At 40.9% G+C, this 10,114-nt stretch overlaps 1 long non-coding RNA gene across 1 annotated transcript; it reads left to right on the forward strand.

Annotated features, from left to right (window-relative positions):
• Nucleotides 1-2,762: 2,762 nt before the first annotated feature.
• LOC113968213 lies at nt 2,763-4,081 on the forward strand. The gene is made up of 3 exons (XR_003534428.1): nt 2,763-2,974; nt 3,072-3,174; nt 3,957-4,081. It is a non-coding gene; the product is annotated as an uncharacterized LOC113968213 (long non-coding RNA).
• The last annotated feature ends 6,033 nt before the right edge of the window (nt 4,082-10,114 follow it).

The raw sequence follows: 10,114 nt of genomic DNA on the forward strand, positions 1-10,114 counted from the left end.
GTCAGTCTGTTCTTGATTTAGAATCTAGTTCTTTCTATAGGAGAAAAAAAGAGGTGCCCCTTCTAAGAGCTGAACAAGAGGCAAATGTGTAACTGCTCGTAGATTCGAAAGCTGAAGTACAATTACATTCCTGTAGTCCCACATCCTCGCCAAAGAGTGTATAGACGAGATAGTTCCCACGTGCACAAGGCACAATTAGTGCCATAAACTGAGTAAGACTTTGGTAAGATGGTACCTGTAGTCCCATACCCAGTTCTACTGCCATGTGGTAACAAGGAATTCAACCTTGAATGGGGTAGAGCAAGTCTTGTAGGATGTTCAGGGATTTTAGCATTTATTTTTTGAGGGGACACTAGAAAAGGTTGACTTGTTTAGCTTATCAAAGTGGAAGTTGAGAGAGAATGTGGTCATTTTCTATAAAAATATCAGTGGCAAATATAAGCAAGGCAAAAGAACTGGTTAAATGTAGAGATTATTGACAGCCTAAGAGCTCACAGTCGTAAGATAATCTTCTAAAATTAGAACAGAAGTTGAAATAAGCTACCTAGTGAGCAGAGGAGTTAATTCCTGGATCTGCATTTTAGCACAAGTGGGAGTAAATAACAAACTCATGTTAAGATCTAGCTTAACAAAAGATTACCAGGAAGGCGTTTGACATAGTGGTATGGGACTAGAAGAACTTGGGCTTTGCAACTCAAGGTGTTCTTCATCCTCATGAAGTTCTAACAGACTTTGTTCAGCAGTTCAGAGGCTGGATATTTGAAGCTGAGCTGTACACTATATTGAAATAGCAGTGAGCCAAAGGATAGATCCGCAGTGCAAAACTATATTCAACATTGAAGGAGGATAGGATCTACTCAAGAATAATGGGGAATTTAGGCCACTTCCCCTACACACCACACCAAATGGCACACCTTGCGAGCCTTCCAGTGATGTGATTGTAGCCCTATCACTCCTTCTACTTAACCTGGCACCATGTCAACTCCCATTAAAGGCTATACCATTAGTGAGCACAGCGCTCTATCCCATTTCATGAGCTTTATCACTTTCTTTGCTCATGCCCTATTTACTAGGCTTGTAAAATACGTGTAGCCTACAACTGGCAGAAAGAGTTTGATATAATTAAGAGAATTCTATACAACACAGACATGGAAACTGGAAGCCATCAGCCATAATGACTGTGCTGTTGGATGTGCATAATTGTCACTAAGCCACCCAACAGCATTCCATGTTACGTGGGTTTGATTTCTTTTCCCAGATACTGCTGAACAGATTGGTGGGAGTTTGAGGAGAAGAAAACAGAAAGATTTATATTCTGCCTTGCACCCTAGATGCTGAGCCTCACCTTCCACCAACTCTCCAGCCTGACATCATTTCTCTGGATGAGTAGGTGTAGGAGAAATCTCATCCTAATGTGGCATGTAGGCTGTATTTCAGTCTCTTTTTATGTTTATCAGTAACATAAATCTCTTTTCTTACAGTGCAGAACATCTCTTGGAGGCAGGAACTCATTGACCACATGCTGCAGCAGTTGGAGAGCCATGCCTACTAATTACTGGCACTCTACAGCACTTCATCAACATTTGCTGTTGCAAGTAATAATAATGAGCCACAGTATGGGTTGGATCACATAACCAGTAACTTCCTCCCTACTTCTTGTTTTTTACTCAAGTTTTTCCTTTTCACTTTTCACCTTTGCACCCTGATCACCTCCCTCTTCCCTGGACCATTAACAGTCTCCAGGTCTGACAAAACTTCCAAGCTGGAATAAAGGAAAATGAAGGTACTAACCCTGCCTGGAAATTTGTCTGAGACAGAAATTTCCCCTGAGCCACTCTCACGGATTTTAAAAAGTATATTTAGGTTAGTGTTCCCCAAGGTATGGCAGGCCTGACTGTGACAGCATGGACTGGTGTTACAGGACAATTTTCCTATGTCAAGTGAGCAGGAAACCTTTGTAGATTGTAGGCAGAGAAAACTGATTGCGTGTCCATCCAGTTCTGTGGTGTTAGCCATCTGCACTTAGACTAAAAAATATCACGAGAACTGATGGTGCACTAAGTTACCAGAGTGAATCAGAGAGGTCTGCTCAAATGGAGATTCAAGGCTTTAAAATGCATGTGAATATTAGGAGAATGGAGGTTTTGTACAGTTAGCTTTTCATGGTGGCCTTCTTTTCATCTCTTACATCTCTGCAAGTTCCTCATAAGCAGGTAGTATCAGCAAAGGCTGAGCAACTTCCAGACAGCTATGGTGGATGCTTCAGGGTGCTTCTGCAGCCCTGACCATCCCTGTAACAGACATCTCCCTCCAGAGGCTTCACAGGTTATTTCTCCCTTACTGACATCTATGGTCTGACATCTGTTGCTAATGTGCTGGACTCACCCATGTGTTGCTCTGGTTTCTGATGCTGCCACCCTGCCTGAAGCAGCACAATGAGCAGAGCATGGTGGGTTCCTTTCTTCTTCTGTAAATTGTTCCTGTCCCAGGTCACCTTTCCATCCAAGTGATCTTGGTGAAGTCAGCTTTCTCTATATGCTAATGGGAACAATTGCATCTGAGGCAAAGCCCAGTCAGCACCAGCTCATGAGCTCCCTACCTCTTCTAGCTGTACCTCAAGAAATTAGATGGAGCATCGGAAAGTCCAGCTCACGCGGGCTATACAAAGGGTGACTCCTAAAGAGTGCCTAAGCCCATACCCCAGACCCTTCCTCACCAGAAAACTACTTCCTTATTACTATTCTACATGGTACAACAAATCATCTTCTCCTTTCCATCCACAGGCCCCCGTAGTCCCTCCTTAGCCAAATCAGTGTATTCCAGTAGCCTGGAGACTCACGGAGATGTTTTCAGCAACACGTGCTTGGCTCCTAAGACAAGTCCATGGAGAGCACTAGCCTGACACTGCACAGAATGAAGCAAAGTACAACCCGTGCAGCATACAAAGCCTCAAGTTTGACTGCTTTATTGTCTGGTATCTTCTTTCTTACTTACTGTGATTAATACTTGAGAAACCACCAGCAGCGCTAAAATAATTGCCAGTATTTTGACTAACAACTTGCATTTTCCAGGTTGAGAAGCTAACATTGGTCATAAGAAATCAGCCTGAAATCCTGTGTTGTCCAATATCTATTTCTGAGGAAAAGCAAGGGAAGATCTCAGCCATAGAAACTGGTACTGACACAAAATATCCTTCCTGCCTCCAGCAGCGTGGGGACTACACAGGCTGTGCAGGCACTTTTTGTATGAATGATAATATGATAAATGCTCTTTATTTTTAGTCAGCCAGCACATACAAGAAGCTTTTAGGATTTTAGTCTACTCAAGTAGGAGGCAAAAAGATTTTTAGATGTTATTTATTTCTATATATAGAGGAAACTACTGTTTATGTCCCCCAATGTATTCCTGTTTTCCTTTTATTCTCAAGGTTTTTCATGCTGGAACAGCAAATATATCTGTGAGTTAAACAGATCTTTTTAGTTGAAACTGATATGAAGACTTACTGGGGAAAAAAATAATAAGGTAAAATGCTGTCTCAGTTGAGTCCTATTTTTTTTCAAAATAAAATCCATATTGATGAAAACTTGTCAAATGAGAATATGGATGGTTCACAATCAGGTAAACAGTGTTAGTTTGCTAGCTGTTTTCCCAAACCAGAGCCAAGATTTTTAATGGTGCCAAAGATGAGTGTACTAGGTGCCAAGAAAGTCTGTGCAATGCACAACAGGAAGTTTTAGTGGTCCTACCAAGCCTAAAAATTATGCTGCATGCTCTGAGTATCCTTTCCTGGCACTTATCTATTAAGCTGCTACAAACATATGTGCTATAGCATAGTTAAGTTGCCCAATTTGAAATATTACTCAGTCTTCAACTCCCACTGATCTTAGTGTTTAGGTTTCTGGGAAAAAGAAAACAAACCACAAAACAAAACAAGGAAGATTCGTCTATCTTTTCAGGAATCTAGATGTGGAGACAGAAAAACAGATACTCAAATCCTGGCACCAGATGTCTGATGGTATGTTTGGAGAATTAGTAAGATTGGAAAGACAAGAAAAATGGAAAGAAAGTCTTCACCCAATATGACAGGAATGTATCTGCAAGCAATTATTATGTCATTATAGTTTCACAAACAATATGTATTAACCGGTACACAAATCTCCGTAAGTGCTAAATGAAATGTTAACCATTATATTCCAAATGCTTTATCACAAGAGACATTTTGTGACATCAGAAACTAGTTTTCCTTCCACTCAATTATCTCTATTAACTGGTATATGTATGCTGAATCCCTGCCATGCATTTTGTAATGCTGATCCTCATTAACTGAGTAAACAAAAATGCAGCCTCATTGGCAAGGCAACTCAAGTGATCAGAGAGCAGGGGTCACTCCGGCCAGAGATCATCCATCGTCAGTCTCTCTGCCAGGGTATGAAGTTAGCATGTAGTTGTTGGGCACTCAGGGTGAGCCAGACCACAGATGGAGTCTGGAGCAAGCACAGCACTTTCACAAAATCCCACAGCTACAGCAAGGTGCAAGACTTTGCTTTATATAAAGCATTTTAGAGCATCAGGTAGATTTCAATGCCCCAAAACATGGAACAATTTATAAAGTAAAATGACATAAACCCAAAAAGCGCAGTGCACACAAACACATAACTGGCTTTTGTTTTCTCCTGTGCAGCAGTGCAAAATTGGACAATTATCCTTCCCTTGAAGGACTTGAATTACAAATGACATTTCTAGATCTCTATAAATGGGTAACTCTTGCACTGTTGAATAGTGGGCCTGATGCTTACAATTTGACGTCATGTATAAAATCCTATCAAACCGAGGACCCACTTCAGAAAAACATTTAAGCATGTGCTTAAGCTTAACTACTGCAATGAAGCTGATGGGAGGAAAGCTCATATTTAATTACTTTGCAGACCAGGGATGTCATTATGAGCTGAAAAGCAGCCCTGGACTGAAACTGCTCTGACTCCAGAACGGCTGCATCCTCTCTGTCTCACTCTAGGGTGGTTTGAATGGCTAAGCAGGGAGCACAGCTGTGCAGAAAGAGCCCCAGCCCCAGAATCTACCAACTTCAGTTCTGCTGGCCTCTTTCCCCCGTTCAGTGTAATTGCATGAGCACAGCTTGAATCTTTTCTCACTTCTACAAGTGTAAATCTCAAGTAAATCCTCTGAGGAGAGGCCTGAATAGTGAAAAACAGGGAGAGAATGAGGCCAGCTCTTCTCTCTATAGATACTCAGTAAAATGGCACCAGCCCTGGAAAAACAATTTCTAGGTAAAAAAAAATAAAAAGGAAAAAAGTTTCTGTAAAACTGTCACACCCTACAGCTCTGGATTTCCTACTGTTCTTCTGTCATCACCTTCTGATCTCCCTTTAACTTTGTAGCTTATCTAATTCTTCCTGAGTTTTGCAATCCTGGTTCTCCCCTGACAATATTTCAGAGTAAATCCACCAGCTGTGGTTATGTGTGATTTACACCAGCAGGAGCAGGCAAGTGAAGGAATGTCCCCAGTAGCCCTTACCTTCCCACCACTGAGCATCCTTAACTCACAAAGAGTAGGGATCACACCCAGCAGCTTGTCCCTTGTGGGCTGAGTTGTACAGGGGTGGAGGCCCGTTATGAGATTTATTAACGGAGGATATGGTGATGGCAGTGCTGTTCTTCCTGAAATTTGCATAAAATCTGTGCAGAAAGAGGGAGAAAAATTGTGAACATCTGGCTATACTCGTAGCCAGTACAGAATTCCATTACTGTGTTGGCATGAGCCTGTGAGCATGGCACTTCTAAATAATTCATTAAATTAGCAGAAGTTGCATGTGGAAGAGGTACACCAATACAATGCAGAGGAACGCTGTTGTCTATGGCAGAACAAGCTTTACAAGATGAAGTATTTGCCACCTGATGTCAAACCAAAGCCTAGAAGAATATTGGTCTTGCTCCAGTTAATTTAGTATAGGATAAAAGCTCAGAGGACACTCATTGCCCAGCCTCGTGGATGCTTATTCTTCATTACAGGCTACAAGGACAGCTGCTCTCCCTCCCTATGGCAGTTGGGCCACTGGGCTGCAAAGACACCCTGCCCAAGCACTGCCAAGACAGAAGAGGTGATATAAGCAGGACACCCACTTGGCATACCAGCTCATCCAGCATCACTCTCTAGATGAGGGTGATGAAAAGCTCTCAGCCAGGCAAGTCACATGGCTTCCACTCTCCTAGAACTCATCCATTGTGTATGTGTCTCCCAGCCACTGGATGAGGCCCACGAGACCAGCACCATGAAACCTGAGCACAAGGCTCAGGAGGGCACACAGAGCTCTCCAGGCCAGATCCAGACCACCAAGGCCTAGGCTGAGGTCCTCACCTGTCTCAGAGGAGATGGGAACAAGTCCCAGGGCCAGGACTCCTGCTGGGGTTCAGCACTGTCCCACTTGGGACAGGCATTTCCTCACTGTGTCAAGAGAATTCTTGATGTCCTTGATGTCTTCAGGCAGTTCAGGTACTCTCAGGATTAATCCATAGAAGAATCTGCTTAAATAGCAACAAGAGCATAACTAGAAATCAGCATCAGCTGGAGAACCCAGACGGAAGCAGCACAATATTGGTCACTTACTCAAGATTAATTCAACCATATCTAATTTGCCTAACATACTGAATTTGTATTTACTCTGAATTTGCTATATTAGCTTACATAGAGCATGACATTAGCTCCCTGCAAACCCCATTTCTCATCTCTTTGTAAGCTAAATTTTTACAGCCTTTTTTCTTTCCTTTATTTTTTTTCTCTTTCTTTAAGACAATGAAATAGAGTTCCTTTCTATTGTTTTGCAAACAACTGCTAAGTAAAAGAACAAAACTATGTCAGAGCTCTGTATTGCCTGAATGAGTGCTATTCTCAGAAAGGACAGTGCTTTCATCTTAATTGCTAGCTAGCAACAAAAGTGTTGGAGTTCAGCACTTCAATATAATTCAGTGATGGAAAAAAATCATAACAATTTACTAGAAAAGAGAATATCTTTTATTGTGGGTATTTTATAGTGCTGCAAAAGTAGAAGAATTACATACCCCTTACTAACACAATATTTATAAATCCTTATTATGCCAGTTTCCATAATTTTAAACTTTTTTTTTCTCTTCCTGAGCAATTTGCAAACAGTGCTCTGTGTTCTGATAAGCGCTGAAATACAGATATCTTGCAATACCCAGTACTTCTGAGTTTACAAATGAGCTGTACAAAGCACCAGTAATTTAAAACTTATTTTTTAAAAAACATACATAGCTTTGAAACTGCAGAGCTACAAAGTATCTCCTTGAATAAGTGTGTAGTTCCTTGTGATGCATTAAGTGTCAGGCCTTTCATTATTTGCATGATACATGATCAGTGTGGCTGGCCCCTTCCCAATGAGTACTACAGTTCCCTTACTCCCTCCACCAAAATCATGTAGCCTGATCTATTGGTGGCTTAGCCCAGTGTGATGGTTACAATGCTAAAAAGGGGACTAGTGACTTGAAGTATCCATCCTTACCTTAAAAGAGCCTAATCTCAGAGACAGGGTCTGAAGGTCTGTCAGGTATATAGGAGCAGAGGTGCCTGAGACCATGGACACCAGGGGCTATCACCTTTCCCAGAAGAGAACTTTCTGTCACAGACTATTATCTGAGAATTGCTTTAAAAAACTCCCAGTCTCTAATTAAATAGTATTAGTATATGTTGTCATTAAATATGAATCTTTCTTGCTAAAATGCTAGACTTTGTTATAAACAAAAGCAATCTTTTCCATAGGTCCATGGTGATCTTCAGTGTGAGGTTGGTGAGGCACAGGCACAGGTTCCCCACAGAATTTGTGGATGCCCCATCCACATTTGTGGCATTTGTGGATGCCACAACTTGTGTACAGGCCAAATTGGATGGAGCTTTGAGTAACCTGGTCTAGTGGAAACTGTCCCTGCTCATGGCAGGGGACTTTGAAACCAGATGATCTTTAATGTCCCTTCCAACCCAAACCATTTTATCCATGATTCTCTAATTCTATGATGAGTTTTTTAAATGTGTAACCACAAGCCAGTAAGAACCTTTCACATTACCATTTGAAGCTGACATTCAAACTTCTTCAGCAGCTGGTCCCTGTATCCAATTAGTTCTCTTGACAGGACCTGAATATTAATTTGCTGCAGGTTTTAATTAAATATTGAAGAATTACAGTGACATGACATGACAGCCTACTGCAAAATAATTTACAATATCCTGTTATATTGTTATTCTAAAACAATTTTCCTAGCATGTTTAATCTTCTTAAAACCTGCTGCTAAATGAAATTACTGTATTTTGCTATATATCAAATAATGATAAATGGCATCTTGCATTTACATGTGCCTTCCATATCCAAGGAACAGAGTACTCACTCCTTCTTACCTATGTCCCTCCTTCCCTTAAAGAGAAAAACATATCTTTCCATCATTGAGAAGCCCGAGTTTTTTTAGAACAGATCCTCAAGGGGGTCGCTAATATTTTAAAAACTGAGCTCACACTGAACATGTGCTATTACCATCAAAGGCAGAGAGGTCAAAATAGATATTACAAATCTGTACAAATCTTCTTTGTCTGGTAGCTCAGGTCAAGAAGTGCCAATTCACGTGTCTGATGTTTTGATGCAGTTTGTGCATTGGCTGAAAAATAAATCACAAAATCCACCATTCAACAGCAATTAGGTGTGTAATAAAATGGGCTAGATCCCGTTCTCCTTTGCAGCTGCAAAATACCACAGAGCATGATGAATTCCTTCAATAAGTGCAACCCAGAGCCAAATTTACTTGACAAGTGCCAGTATCAGCAGGTATTGTATCAGCCTACTGTGGAAATATCTGTAGAGCTGGGCTGATGCTTCTTTTCAGGTTTTTATGCAATGCCCATCCCCTCATTAGCTAAGCAGTGATCTGCTGTGCTTATCCTTCCACATACCATGAGGTCATGTATTTAAAATAGACCTTCATGATATCAATATTTGAATATCACCGGCTCTTTGAATGACACTGGAATTGAATTTTGTAATCAGCTTTGCTAAACCAACAAAGGAACATAAGATCTCTGAGTACCCAGTATACTTTTTAAATGTTAGAAAGATCTTTTTTCCAGCATGAGCAGGAAAAAATGCAGAGTTAATTTTGACAGCACAGACACTGCTGCCATTGTGCAGGCAGAAACTCGAACTTCCCAGCTGTCTTGCTGGCTCAACACTCCATTAGACATTTGAAAGGGAAGAATTCATGCTGGAAATTTTTTTGGAGGAATAGCCTCGAAGGCAGAATGTTGGACCACTGTCACAGTGTTCTGGAATCCACATTATTATTATTATTATTATTATTATTATTATTATTATTATTATTATTATCATCATCATTATCATTATTATTATTATTATTATTTCTGTTTTTCCCTTTATAATCTCCAGCTTCCAGGGACATAATGACACACTTCTGCTTCTCAAAACTGTAAGCATGGCAATTGAAATTTGGGCCAGCATCATCAACAACCTGCATCCTGAATATAGGGAAGGCAGAGGTGCCTGTGAACTAGCCTGAATGCCCTGCAGCAATCCTGCTTGGTGTCAGTTGTATCTGCAATGATGTGAGGGACATCTATCTCTAAAGAAAAAATTATCATCAAATAATTTCAATCCACCTTCAAACACAGCAATAAAAATATGGGTAAGGATCTGGGATATAACAACAGCATGGATTAAAAACCAAAAGTAAATATAACACCTTTTTTCATAGCCTTTCCTCTGAGCCTGCCACAGGCACACGGTTTATTTTCTTTGTACATTGTTTCAAAACATCTTCCCAGAGCAGGGATGTTCCTGGTGGCACCCCTGCAGAGAGATTATCCATGATAATGGCAGTCCTGCTCACAGCATAGATGACATCCTCATGCTGGAAGAGAGGAAAGAAGTTTTACTCTCCCTATGCTCCCCTTAATGCATATTTGTTTTTCCAACCAAGTGACTGGGATTGCTGCTGTAGAAGTGCTTGTGACGAGCCCATGTGACGAAAGCTTTAAAAGCATAAAGGGAACTATTAGTTTTTATGAATCCCAAAAGGCTATTCT

This window comes from Neopelma chrysocephalum, unplaced genomic scaffold, assembly GCF_003984885.1.
Source record: "Neopelma chrysocephalum unplaced genomic scaffold, ASM398488v2 Primary Assembly neopelma1_66, whole genome shotgun sequence".
NCBI lineage: Eukaryota > Metazoa > Chordata > Aves > Passeriformes > Pipridae > Neopelma > Neopelma chrysocephalum.